The sequence below is a fragment of the Bos javanicus genome, chromosome 9 (assembly GCF_032452875.1).
Source record: "Bos javanicus breed banteng chromosome 9, ARS-OSU_banteng_1.0, whole genome shotgun sequence".
Classification (NCBI taxonomy): Eukaryota; Metazoa; Chordata; class Mammalia; order Artiodactyla; family Bovidae; genus Bos; species Bos javanicus.
This window is the reverse complement of record NC_083876.1, coordinates 102,747,948-102,762,457: the sequence shown is the minus strand read 5'-3', so window position 1 is coordinate 102,762,457 and position 14,510 is coordinate 102,747,948. Positions and strand designations below refer to the sequence as shown.

At 49.0% G+C, this 14,510-nt stretch overlaps 1 protein-coding gene across 2 annotated transcripts in view; it reads right to left on the bottom strand.

The window, feature by feature from the left end:
* The window catches only part of SMOC2 (SPARC related modular calcium binding 2), a 158,075-nt gene that overhangs the window by 61,393 nt on the left and 82,172 nt on the right, over positions 1-14,510 (bottom strand). The gene's annotated exons all lie outside the window — the stretch shown is intronic.

The window sequence follows — 14,510 nt, the reverse complement described above, 5'->3', positions numbered from 1 at the left end:
AATTACCACCTTCTTTCCCTTTAAATTCTGTCAAATTAGGAGACGTAACAAAAAGACACCGAGAAAAGCGTCTGACTTTGTTTGGATGGCTTACACCAGGAGTCAGAACGTGCTCCATTTTCCAGAAAAGTTCCACGTTAACACCAGTAATTCAAGCTAATGCAGCTGATTACAAACCTATTTTAAAATACACAGTGTCCACTCAGGCCAATACACAGACGTGGCCAAATTTCTCCAAATTAGTTTTCTTTGCACAGCCAAAAAAAAAAAAAAAAATAGTGGGTTTTACAAAACTGAGATGAGAAAAAGAAAACACAGCAGCATTCTGACCCCAAAGACGCTGCCTCTGCCCCACCACCCGTCCTGGTGTCCTGGACTCGCCGTGGCCCAGGGAGAGTACAGAGCCGAACTCCAGTTCTCACCAACTGAGAGTCCTGGGGTTGACCCTCCAACGCCCGTCTCTGCAGGGTGAGGACAGGCCCCCACTGGACTGGCCCTGGGAGCTGGAGTCAGCGAAGCACACGGAGCCCTGCGCCAGGCGCCCCCTCTGGACTGGCCCTGAGAGCTGGAGTCAGCGAAGCACACGGAGCCCTGCGCCAGGCGCCCCCTCCAGTTTGCCACCCCATTCTCCCTCGGGGACGGGATGGGCAAGTGAGGGCCAGATGGAGCAGAGACGCCTGCTCAGAGGCGGCAGCCCGCAGACAAGCATCTTAGTCTAGGATGAGTCCCTGTCCCGCAAGATCTCTAACTTTCATCAGTTCAGTTCAGTTCAGTCACTCAGTCGTGTCCAGCTGTTTGCAACCCCATGAACTGCAGCACACCAGGCCTCCCTGTCTATCACCAACTCCCAGAGTCCACCCAAATCCATGTCCATTGAGTCGGTGATGCCATCCAACCATCTCATCCTCCATCATCCCCTTCTCCTCCTGCCCTCAATCTTTCCCAGCATCAGGGTCTTTTCAAATGGCTCAGCTCTTCACATCAGGTGGCCAAAGTGTTGGAGTTTTAGCTTCAAAATCAGTCCTTTCAATGATCACCCAGGACTGATCTCCTTTAGGATGGACTGGTTGGATCTCCTTGTAGTCCAAGGGACTCTCAAGAGTCTTCTCCAACACCACAGTTCAAAAGCATCAATTTTTCAGCACTCAACCTTCTTTATGGTCCAACTCTCACATCCATACATAACCACTGGAAAAACCATAGCCTTGACTAGACAGACCTTTGTTGGCAAAGTAATGTCTCTGCTTTTCAATATGGTGTCTAGGTTGGTCATAACTTTCCTTCCAAAGAGTAAGCATCTTTTAATTTCATGGCTGTCTCACTCATCTAGAGCCAGACATCCTGGAATGTGAAGTCAAGTGGGCCTTAGGAAGCATCACTACAAACAAAGCTAGTGGAGGTGATGGAATTCCAGTTGAGCTATTTCAAATCCTGAAAGATGATGCTGTGAAAGTGCTGCACTCAATATGCCAGCAAATTTGGAAAACTCAGCAGTGGCCACAGGACTGGAAAAGGTCAGTCTTCATTCCAATCCCAAAGAAAGGCAATGCCAAAGAATGCTCAAACTACCGCACAATTGCACTCATCTCACACACTAGTAAAGTAATGCTCAAAATTCTCCAAGCCAGGCTTCAGCAATACGTGAACCATGAACTTCCAGATGTTCAAGCTGTATAAAAGGCAGAGGAACCAGAGACCAAATTGCCAACATCTGCTGGATCATGGAAAAAGGAAGAGAGTTTCAGGAAAACATCTATTTCTGCTTTATTGACTATACCAAAGCCTTTGACTGTGTCAATCACAACAAACTGTGGAAAATTCTGAAAGAGATGGGAATACCAGACCACCTGACCTGCCTCTTGAGAAACCTCTATGCAGGTCAGGAAGCAACAGTTAGAACTGGACATGGAACAACAGACTGGTTCCAAATAGGAAAAGGAGTACATCAAGGCTGTATATTGTCACCCTGCTTATTGAACTTATATGCAGAGTACATCATGAGAAACGCTGGACTGGATGAAGCACAAGCTGGAATCAAGATTTCCAGGAGAAATATCAATAACCTCAGATATGCAGATGACGCCACCCTTATGGCAGAAAGTGAAGAAGAACTAAAGAGCCTCTTGATGAAAGTGAAAGAGGAGAGTGAAAAAGTTGGCTTAAAGATCAACATTCAGAAAACTAAGATCATGGCATCCGGTCTCATCACTTCATGGCAAATAGATGGGGAAACAGTGGAAACAGTGTCAGGGTTTATTTTTGGGGGCTGCAAAATCACTGCAGATGGTGATTGCAGCCATGAAATTAAAAGACGCTTACTCCTTGGAAGGAAAGTTATGACCAACCTAGACAGCATATTATGGAAGAAACAACAGGCCAAAGCTTGTGGGTGAGGGTGGGAAAGCCAAGTGGGTTTCACATGGCTTCGTAGCCGTCACAGCAGAAGCTGGACACAGGCGAGGTCTCCAAACCCACATCACTGCTAAGAAGGCCGAAATAGAGAAAAGATGGAGGTATTGGGGTCGGTGGTGACCACGGCAGGACTCTGGGGGCAACATCCCAGTCCTGGCTCAGCTCCCAGCAGCACGGCTCTGCTGCGAGATGTTCATTACAGAGGCTATGGTCCGGGTTCGATCCCTGGGTCGGGAAGATCCCCTGGAGAAGGCAGTGGCAACGCCCTCCAGTCCTCTTGCCTGGAAAATCCCATGGATGGAGGAGCGTGGCAGGCTGCAGTCCGTGGGGTCGCAAAAAGTCAGACAGGACTGAGCGACTTCATTTTAACTTTCCGCTTTCATGCATTGGAGAAGGCAGTGGCAACCCCCTCCAGTCCTCTTGCCTGGAAAATCCCATGGATGGAGGAGCCTGGCAGGCTGCAGTCCATGGGGTTGCTGAGGGTCGGACATGAGTGAGCGACGTCACTTCACCCTCACTTTTTTCATGGGTGGGGCTGGGGGGATTGAGGGGATGAGGACTCTGTGGTTCCCTAAACCTGAAACTGCTATAAATATAAATTATATTAGATACAAAATACATTAATTAAGAAATCGTTCCCCATCTGCAATGATGTGAGTGTTGAATTCTAACAACAGACATTGGCTCCCCCTCAGTCTTCAATTGGCTGCTCACCTGTGTCCCCAGGTCTGGTCCCCAGCTTAACTGAGGCCCCCATTCATTCTGGGCTTCCCTGGTGGCTCAGATGGTAAAGGATCCACCTTCAGTGCAGGAGACCGGGATTTGATCCATCCCTGGGTCAGGAGGATCCCCTGGAGAAGTAAGTGGCTGCCCACTCCAGTATTCTCTCCTTGGCCAGGAGAGCCTGGTGGGGGTCACAGTCAGACATGACTGAGCAACTAACTCTCGCACTTCATTCATTCTGCTTTCTCACTATCATTTTGTCGGCTCAAAACTCTAAGTCCTCGCCTTGAGTGACATCTGAAGTGTTACAAGTCACCATAGGAAACTCATAAGCATTTAGTACTGACTTAAGCATCTATTAGACATCCATGGCTTTACAAATTATAGAAAGGCATCAGAAGGAAATAGCAGGCAGTGATTTTAAAGAGGCAAGACATGAAACAAAGAGAAATATCTCAAGCAATTTATTAGCCTCTGCTTCAACCCCTAAGTCAACTTCCCATACAGTTTTGTTGTAACACGTTGCTGTTTCAAAAATCAAAGTGATGGCTTTAGATAAAAGAGTCCAGTCATCATGAGAACACATAATAATTGAAAAACACTTAAATTTAAAAAAAAAAAAACTCTCAAGTCAATGAAAAGTCTCTTTCCAACCAAGGATTTTAGAGACATTTTTCCTTTTTTTCCCTCTTCTTATTTGAAAAACTGACTTTGAAAATGAAGGAAGTACTTGTGTTTCTCTTAATGCAGAGTCATACAAAAACAGGAAAACAAATTATTTCCAAGCTTCCAGCAAACAAAACATGTCTTTCAGCTGAGACCAGTCTTGTAAAATGTATTGATATTTCTCAAGGTAAGTTAGAAAAGTTATGAGCAGTTGAAACAGGGAGTTAGATAGAGTGTTTCCTGATATTGTTAGTCAAGGAGCACCTGTAAATAAAGATGCTGGACTTCTCCCCTCAACTGGTGGGTTGTCCAGGCTTCTCTACGTGTCTCCCAGCAACTCAGATAATAGGTGTGTGTCCTCCAGCACAACTGAACGTGCCACAGACTAGGATCTGCACAGTCTGCTGTGTAAAATCTACAAGTGTACAAGGTAAAGGCACGCACGCTAAGTCGCTCAGTCGTGTCCGACTCTTTGTGACCCCGTGGACTGTAGCCCACCAGGCTCCTCTGTCCATGGGAGTTCTTCAGGCAAGAATGATGGAGTAGGTTGCCATGCCTTCCTCCCAGGGATCTTCCTGACCCAGGGATCGAACCCAGGTCTCCCTCATTGCATGCGGGTTCTTTACCAGCTGAGTCACCAGGGAAGAGGGTTGTCATTCCCCTCTCCAGGGGATCTTCCTGAGTGAGGCACTGAACCAGTGTCTCTTATGTCTCCCGCACTGGCGGGCGGGTTCTTTACCATTAATGCTAACTGGGAAGCTCATAAAGTAAAGGCAGATCATCTATTACAACAATCTACAAAGTCTTACATGTTGCAATTACAGTATCCATTACTGCATGAGAATCGTGTACTTCTGCAAAAGCTGTCAGCTGTATATAAGCACCTAGGGCAGACTCAGGTGGCACAGGGAACCCCAGAAACAAACACCCCATTGAGCAGAAGTGATAGATGCTGAGATGACTTCATAAAATACCTGAAATTTCTTCTTAGTTAACATAAGCTGCACTTGGCTGGTTTTTTTCTTTTTCTTTTTTTAAGTTTAAAAGAATCACCAATTAAGAATACCCATTTTATGAAGTCCAAAGTGTAATGAGGTACCACCTCACACTGATCAGTATGGCCATCATCAAAAAGTTTACAAACAACAAATGCTGGAGAGGGTGTGGAGAAAAGGCAGCCAACCCCCCTACATCGTTGGTGGGAATTTAAGTTGGTGCATCCCCTATGGAGAACACTGTGGAGGTTCCTCACAAAAGTACAAATAGAATTATTGACAACATACGACCCAGCAATCCTGCTCCTGGGCATACATCAGAGAAAACCACAATTCAAAAAGATGCATGCACCCCAGTGGCCATGGCAGCACTATTTACAACAGCCAAGACACGCGACCAACCTCAGTGTCCATTGACAGGTGGGGGGACGAGGATGGGGTGCACGTGTGTGATAGAACATTCCTCAGGCCTAAAAAACGCCGTCTGCAGCAATAGGACCGCCTAGAGATTATCATTCTAACTAAAGCAAGTCTGAAAGGGAAAGACAAATGCTGCAGATACCACTTAATGAGGAATCTGAACTATGACACAAACGCATAAATCTGTGAAAGAGAAACAGACGCACTGACAGGGAGAAGGACCTGTGGCTGCTAAGGGAGAGGGGCACGGGGGAAGGGTCGGGTGTTTAGGATTAGCAGATGAAAAGGTGATGGCACCCCACTCCAGTACTCTTGCCTGGAAAATCCCATGGGCGGAGGAGCCTGGTGGGCTGCAGTCCATGGGGTCGCGAAGAGTCAGACACGACTGAGCGACTTCACTTTCAGTTTTCACTTTCATGCACTGGAGAAGGAAATGGAAACCCACTCCAGTGTTCTTGCCTGGAGAATCCAAGGGACGGGGGAGCCTGGTGAGCTGCCCTCTCTGGGGTCGCACAGAGTCGGACACGACTGAAGCGACTTCGCAGCAGCAGATGAGAAGTACTATAAGTAGAACGGAAAGCGACACGGCCCTACTATAGAGCACAAGGAACTGCATTCAACTTCTTGCAATAAATCATAATGGGAAAGAAGATGAAAAAGAATATATATATATACACACATCTATGTAACTGAATCACTTCGCTGTGCAGCAGAAACTAGCACAGCACTGTACATCAGTCATATAACAAGATTTTTAACAAAGAAGAATATCCCTTTTATATAAGGTATTTGTGGCCACAAAAGCGATATTAAGTTTGAGGGAAATTCTCAACATTGCCTTCAGCCAACATTTGATACACTGGAATAAATTTCATTCTAGTTAAACACAGAAACTTTTGTCAAAGGCCGATGAGAAACTACCCACAGCGCTTTCATGAGAATCCCATTTCTTTCAGTGAGTTCAGTCACTCAGTAACTTCCGACTCTTTGCAACCCCATGGACTGTAGCACGCCAGGCCTCCCTGTCCATCACCAACTCCTGGAGTTTACTCAAACTCATGTCCATTGACTCGGTGATGCCGTCCAACCATCTTATCCTCTGTCATCCCCTTCTCCTCCTGCCCTCAATCTTTCCCAGCATCAGGGTCTTTTCCAATGAGTCAGTTCTTTGCATCAAGTGGCCAGAGTATTGGAGTTTCAGCTTCAGCATCAGTCCTTCCAATGAATATTCAGGACTGATCTCCTTTAGGATGGACTGGCTGGATCTCCCTGCAGTCCAAGGGACTCTCAAGAGTCTCCTCCAACACCACAGTTCAAAAGCATAATACTTCAGCACTCAGCTTTCTTTATGGTCCAACTCTCACATCCATACATGACCACTGGAAGAACCATAGCCTTGACTAGACAGACCTTTGTTGGCAAAGTGATGTCTCTGCTTTTTAATATGCTGTCTAGGTTGGTCATAGCTTTTCTTCCCGGGAGCAAGCATCATTTCTTTAACCAATGATGAAAATCACCCCCTGTTGTAAGGGGACATCTCAGGAGGAAGATCCCTGGAGCCTAGGATGATGCAGGACAGAAGGTGCAGATGGGCCTGAGGTGTCCATGGAGGGGATGCGCAGCCTCCACGGCCACACGGAGCCCGTCTCCTCACAGGCTCTGCTTTCAATGCAAAACGCCCGAACCCAAGCACACGGCAGTCATCCTACCCGGACGCTACGGACTGAACTGGGTTCCTCCCCACATCACAGGGGCAAGCCCTACCCTCTGCGTGCCTGTATTTGGAGGCAGGGGTTTTAAGAAGGCAATCAAGGTTAGATGAGGTCATAATGGTCATGGGACTGGAGTCCTTACGAGAAGAAGAGACACCAGGATGGTGTGAACCCGGCGGAGAGGCCACGTGAGGATGCAGAGAGGACACAGCATCTGCGGGTCAGGACACACCTTCTCCCCAGGACCCACTTGTACCCAGACTCCCAGCCTCCAGAACCGGTAACAAACACCCCCCACAGCCCACGATGCTTTGTTAGGACAGCCCTTGCAGAGTAACACATGGGGTGAAAATGTGACCTTGGAGGAAAGCCCAGGGGACCTTTCTCTACTGAAGATTAGCCAAAGCAAGACTGAGAACAAGGAAGTGCGTTTACTGACAGGAAAGGTTACCAGACAAAACACAGGACTCCAGGTTAGATGAGGATTTCAGATAAATAAGCAGTAGTTTTAGGACAATTATGCCCCATGCACACTTATTTTCTTCTCTCATAGCATTTTCTCTAACTTTCTCTTTTTCCCAAGCATACCTGCTATAATGTAACTTTTGAGCCAATTTCACTAGCTTAAAGAAAAAAGTTCAAGGGGGAGGGAGGAACTTTTCCAGCAGGATTAACTTCAAATTCCACCCTCAAGGTTCAGGACAGCCAATGGAAGAGGGCTGTATTTTTGCAGGAAGACCACAGCTCTGGGGGCATGAAGACTTGTGTGAGCCTCTGATGGTGCTGCAGCAGCCCCGTCTTCCCTGAAAATGGGGCCTCCACTCTGGGTGACAAAGGGGACCTTGATCAGGCAAAGGTTTCTTAGATGACGCATCGAAGCCAGGAGCAACAAAAGAGAAATAGACAAGCTGGACTTCATCAAAATTAAAACCCTTGCAATTCAAAGGACATCATCAAAAAAGTAGAAAGGTAATTCGCAGGATGGGACAAAAGTATTTGCAAATTACGTATCAGATAAGGGACCTGTATCTAGAACACATAAAGCCTAACAACTCCAGAACTAAAAGACAAATAACCGAATAAAATGAGCACAGAATCTGAACAGACATATCTCCAAAGAAAACACACAGATAACCAGCAGGCGCATGAAAAGGTGCTAAACATCGTCAGTCATCAGAGAAACGCAAAGCAGAACCACAAAGAGACATGACTTCACACTCACCAAGACGACTGTGATCAAAAACAAACCACCAACCAGAAGGCATCAGGTCCTGGAGAAGATGCGGGGAAGTCAGTACCCACGCGTCCCTGGTGAGGATGCAAACTGTTACATCTATTTTGGAAACAGTTCGGCAGCCCCGTAAAGACGTTAAACGTCACCCTATGGTGTAATCAGCAATTCAACCACCGGGTTTGAACCCAAGAGAAGTGAAAACATACATCCACACAAAAACCTGTGCAGGAAAAGTCCACAGCGGCTGACAAGTGGAACCCGCCCACATGCCCATCAATCAGCTGACGAAATAAAACGTGGTCCGGAACATTACTGAGGCAAGAAAAGGGACGAGGTGCTGGCGCGCACACTACCACCTGTGTGACACTACAAGCCCCGCGCTGAGAGAAAGAAGCCGGTCACGGAAGGCCGCACGTGTGCGGCTCTGCACAGCTGAGACGAGAGGACAAGTCCATCTGCGGAGGTTGAAGCGGGTCTGTGCTTACGAGGGCAGAGGGTTGTCGGTGGGGACTCACTGCTAATAAATGTGTGGTTTGGGGGTCTGGAGTGAGGAAAATGTCCCCAGATCAGCTTGTGGTGGTTTTCCAAAGGCTTCTGAGTTGTACACCAAATGGGTGAACTGTATGGTAGGCGGATTCCATCTGAACAGAGCTGCATAAAGGTCACCCAGGGCATGGGGCACGGATGGGCAGAGATGGCCCTAGAGGCCGCAGAAGCGCCAGCTGCCCGCAGGCCACCAGAGGCCCTGTGAGGGACACAGCCTTCCGAGGGGTGACCCGGGGCCCTGCTGGGGTGCTCCCAGACAGACACGGCTCTCGCTTTTGAAAGTACCACGTGGAGAAAGCTGCAGTTTGGAACACAAGAGGGGAGGCCTGAAGACTGCGGTGGTCCAGGCGGTGACTCCAGCCACGCAAGGCGTGGACGGCTCTGCGGGCCTGGCGCCGCAGGATGGGCGGGAAGCGGGAGATACATCACGAACGCGGAGCCAGCAGGGTGGCCCGAGGGCTGGACAGGGTGTTGCGGTAGGCTCACAGCATGGAGGAGGCCTGACATGCTCGTGGCCTTGCACTCAGGCATCTTTGGGAAACTTAGGGATTTGTTTTATGTACATGTATAATTACAAGCAGAAACTTAAAGATGGCCAAAACCTTGACTCTTTGCGACCCCATGGACTGTAGCTTGCCAGGCTCCTCTGTCCATGGGATTCTCCAGGCAAGAACACTGGAGAGGGTTGCCATGCCCTCCTCCAGGGGATCTTCCCCACCCAGGAATCGAACCCAGGTCTCCCACATTGCAGGCAGACCCTTTACCATCTGACCTGCCAGGGAAGCCTGGAGGTCTATAATTATAAACAAGAACTCGACGACAGCCAAAACCTTGTTGGTAATAGTTAACATGTGTTTGCGGTGCGACTCGAATTTTCACACGAAAGTCAGCAGAGAAGCTGCTCAGAATGCAGCTTCAGAAGCCCCAGGCTGAGACGCAGCTACTCTGACGAGACTGAGACAGGGGCGTGCGTTTTAACCAGGGTTAGATCCCAGGTGCCCTGGGGACGCATAGGGGACTGGCAGGTACAGGCAGCACCGCGCCTCCAGGAGCGAACACGGGGCTGCTGGGCAGACGGGACCCCAGCACGCAGCCACGGCGAGCAAAGGCCAGTGGGGTAGTTAGTCCCTCAGTCGTGTCCAGCCCTGCGACCCCATGGACTGCAGCCCACCAGGCTCCTCTGTCCGTGGGATTCTCCAGGCAAGAACACTGGAGTGGGTTGCCATGTCCTTCTCCAGGAGTTCTTCCTGACGCAGGGATCAAACCCAGACCTCCTGCGTTGCAGGCAGATTCTTCACCATTTGAACTATAGGGAAGGCAAAGGCCAACATGCATGTAAATGACGTGAACACACACACGCATATGTGTGAGTGTGTGTGTGTAACCACACGAATAGCACAAAAGGGTACATGAACTAACCAGTGAGACCTAAACGCAGGACCTAATTGGGCTGTGCAGTTATGATTATATTTGCAGTTTTCCTAATGGCTGTGTTTAGGGCTCAGCCAGGGCCGCTGCACTGAGATCTCAGGCCCAGAGACCGGCCTCCCTGCAGCGGGGCGGACGGTCGAGGAGGCGGCAGATGCAGGGCCAGGCTGGGCCTCCAAGAGGACCTGCCCTCCGGGTGATTCTCCACCTCCTGAAACCGACCCATGGGCTGAGCCCGGGACAGGGCTGGGTCCCTGCACGGCCAAGGAGCGCGGTGGCTGCTGAACAGAACAGGGAGCTTCTGAGCGTCTTGTTCAGACATGGAATTGCGGTGCCTTTCTGCTTCCTGATAAATCTGGCTTGTCCTCCAGAAGCTGATTTCCTCGTGATAAGCACATGAAGTAAACTGAAGTGTTAGGCAAATCGCCTGGATCTGCTGTTCAGGTAAGTCTCTGGCATCTTTTCATACATGGGACAAGATGGGCTGGTATTAAACGATTCGTTTTTCACTTCCTCAGGGGTCTCAGCTCACAGAATCTTAGTCTTCCTCCAATACTCTGTGCTTTGGTGTAGTTGTTGCTGTCTGTTGTTGCTCAGTCCTACGTCCTATCCAACTCTTCGTGACCCCATGAACTGCAACAAGCCAGGCTTCCCTGTCCTTCCGAACTATCTTCCGGAGTTTGCTCAAACTCATGTCCATTGAGCTAATGACACCACCCAACCATCTCATCCTCTGTCGTCCCCTTCTCCTCCCACCACCAATCTTCCAACGAGTCACTTCTTCGAATCAGATGGCTAAAGTACTAGAGCTTCAGCATCAGTCCTTCCAATGAATATTCAGGACTGATTTCCTTTAGGATTGATGGTTGGATCTCCTTGCTGTCCAAGGGACTCTCAAGAGTCTTCACCAATACCACAGTTTGAAAGCATTGATTCCTCAGTGCTCAGCCTTCTCTATGGTGCAACTCTCACATCCGTACATGACTACTGGAAAAACCATAGCTTTGACTAGACGGACCTTTGTCGGCAAAGCAATATATCTGCTTTTCAATATACTGTCTAAGTTTGTCATAGGTGTTTTTCCGAGGACTACGATCCCGCAGCCTCCAGAATGAAACATCACAGTCGCAGAAAGTGAACCAAAGTGATCACATGGGTCACAGCTTCGTGTAACTCAGTGAAGCGATGAGCCATGCCATACCGGGCCACCCAAGACAGACGGGTCATGGTGGGACTTTCCGGCAAAACGTGGTCCACTGGAGAAGAGAATGGCAAATCACTTCAGTATTCTTGCTCGAGAACCCCATGATCAATATGAAAAGGCTGTGGTGTAGATATTTTATTAAATGCATAACTAAATGACGTCTTGCTAAATGACTTCTTGGTCTGTTTTTTCATCTGAAACACAATACCCTGATGTATGCTGGCTTTAGGCCCTAATGTAATTTTCAGACAAAACCACAGGAACACTTCCAGACCAGTGCTTATCTGAGACAAAAATGCAGGAGGCGGGCAAACTAGAGGAAAAAGATGATAACCATAAAGATGGATGAAGGCAAGGGAAAGGGTTGCATCTGTGAAAATCAGAGATACGTTTTAGATAAAAATAATTACTCAACACGTGCTTGGCTGTGTACAGACCCTTGCACACGTGGAATGAAAATACCTCCCGCTGTATCAGTAGACAGGGCTGTCACAGCCATCGGTGACCTCTGGCTCCAAAAGTGAACGAGGGCTCCCAAAACTGTGACGCTGCAGGTTCAGTCACCCCCACGGTGATGGCTGAGGAGCTGGGGGCATGCAGGAAGCAGCCACCTGCGCTCTTTAAGGTGAACGGGAAACAGGATCAGCCCAGACAGCTGAGGTGCGCAGGAGAGGAGTGGATTCAGTGAGCCCAGAGGCACGCCCCTCCCTCACAGAACGCTCCGCTGCTTCACTTGATATCCAGTCTCTGCTGTTCAGACGGCCTGCTCCCTTTGGTGCAGGCTTGGATACAGCCTGATTTCCCCTCCTGCATCTTTGCAGAAGTTTTCTCAGAGCTACTGGGATGCCGTCTCCCGGGCTCAGAGTCCTAAATGTTCCCACCAGATCAAATAACTCCCTAATTTCAGGTTATGACTAATTTTCAGTTCACACACAGACACACACACCATGGCACCCCCAGGAAGAATCAAAGCCTTAGCGGCTGCATTAACAATTCTCAAACTCCCCGCGGCCCAGCCGGCTCACAGAGGTCACTATAACTGGCTGTACATTTTCTTGGCCAAGAGCCAGCCGTCTGTCGGCAGTTCAGATGGCAAGGATGGCAAGACAAGGCCTGTTGGTTGGCAGAACGTTCTTCCTCCGCCCTCGAGGGTGCGGCAAGAAGGCAAGTTTGGGTTCAACGGTGAGAGTCGTTTTCAAAAGGACCCTCCCTTGTTCACGATCCGCATCAATCCTGGTTTAGTCTCTGATCCGACTGATGGAGGATCACAGATACACCTGACCTGTTAACTTTCTACTCACAAGCGTGAAGTACAAGAAGCGAGTTCGTATTCGGTTCACACAGCTAACCAAGCAGTAGTCGCCACGACCCCACAGACTCCACCGCCACACAGAACCTTCCTTCAGCACCATCAGCCCATCATGCACTTTCTAGCACCTGATTCTCCAAACTGGGAATCCTGCAACCTCTGGGGTGAACACACACACCCACAACTCTCAAGAAATGCCCTCTTGCTATTTGCAAAGTCCAGGCCTGACCCCACGTGTGAACAAGTGGATAGTAACCCCAGTCCTGTTTACAGACTGGACTCGGACGGTCCCAGCGATCGACCCAGAGTGCCCCCAGACAGGCCCCACTACCCGTGAGGTGAGTGCACCGTTACCCGTGGAGATGAGATGCTGACTGATGCTCAGAGAGCTTCATCAGGATCGCAGGGCCTCATGGGAACCCAGCCCAGCCCTGCCCTTCCCACGGCCCTGGGGGCTCTAAGCAGCAGCAGCGGCTGTAACCCGAGTTAGAAGGAGGTCGGACATGGGGTCTCGGGACTTGGGACGGCCAGGTCCAGGCAGCTCAGCACACTGAGTCCCGTTGCAGCACACGGGCATCCGTGTCCCAGGGGACGAGGAGGCGGCCTCGGCCTCGTGTGGGGGGGCCCGGGGTGGAGACGCTGCTGCCTCCCCAGTTCTCACACCCACGGTCCATCCACCTGGCCAGAGTCACCTCCCGTCACGTCCCTGCTGGGGCCACGTCCCTCCCCAGGGGACAGCCTGGCCGGAGGAGGACGGCCAGCACTGTCCAGGTGTCTTCACAAGCAGGCAGGCTTCCCAACCCGCGGTCAGCCACAGAGGTGCCTCGGGAAAGGGGGCCCAGAGCCACAGCGCGGCGAGGGGGCTGGCTCGGTGCACAGTCAGACCCAGGCTAGGCCCCTCCCGGCCATGCGGAGAGTTTGCAAAGCATGCTTACCCCGAAGGCGGGGGGGGGGCAGTGGGCCGTATTATTCAACTGCACAGCACTTGCCTGGAACAAAATAATCTTTCCCAAATTGTACTCAATAGCTAAGGTTCTACAGAGGACACCATTTAACATGAGGCCTCATTGATTCAATGATGGGTTAAATCTCATTTACACCTAGAGAATAAATAAGTCGAAAGCCCTTTTTTTCACACAGTGAGAGAATAAAGGCCCGTATGTGTATAAGGCTGGTGTGTGTTGTCAGCCAACTGAGACAGTTTGCCTACTTTCATTACTGTTTTCTGGACTTATGTTGAAATCTTGCATCCTGATTAACCAGTGTTTCAATACTGAAATCTAAGAATTAAATGTGATTGGGGTGAAAACTCCCTTTTATAGTTAGGAAACGTGGGTAAATCATCATGTACATTTTAGTAGCTTAGTTATTAATAATACTTGTAAGTAATGCACGTTAAGAGTTCACCTTGAAAAGGAGCTACTTGATTTATTTGAGTATTTTAATATCTTCAAATGACCGACACTCTATAACTTAAGAATGTAGTTGGCATCTTGATGTTTTGTAAGGTCATGCTTGAAGAATGGGGTAGAGAGGGAAATGAGGAAATAATGTTTTAAAACTTACAAAGGAAGGAAAATATAATTGGTGATCTTTTCCCCCAGGGAATGCAATTTACCATGATTTAAAGCAGAATCAAAAGATAATCATCTTTTGGCTATAATTTTAATATGCGCAATAAAACAAAAATTATCAACCCTGAATAAAACAGAAAAATGTTTCCACGGAGGGGGTCCCATAAAACTGTGGAACATCTTGAGATACAGAGCCTCTCTTGGATGGAAAACAGAGCTGTTTTTAATGGTTTAGGAAGGGAGAAAAATTTTTCTTCCAAGTGGGAGGAGGGTTTCAGAGATGGCAA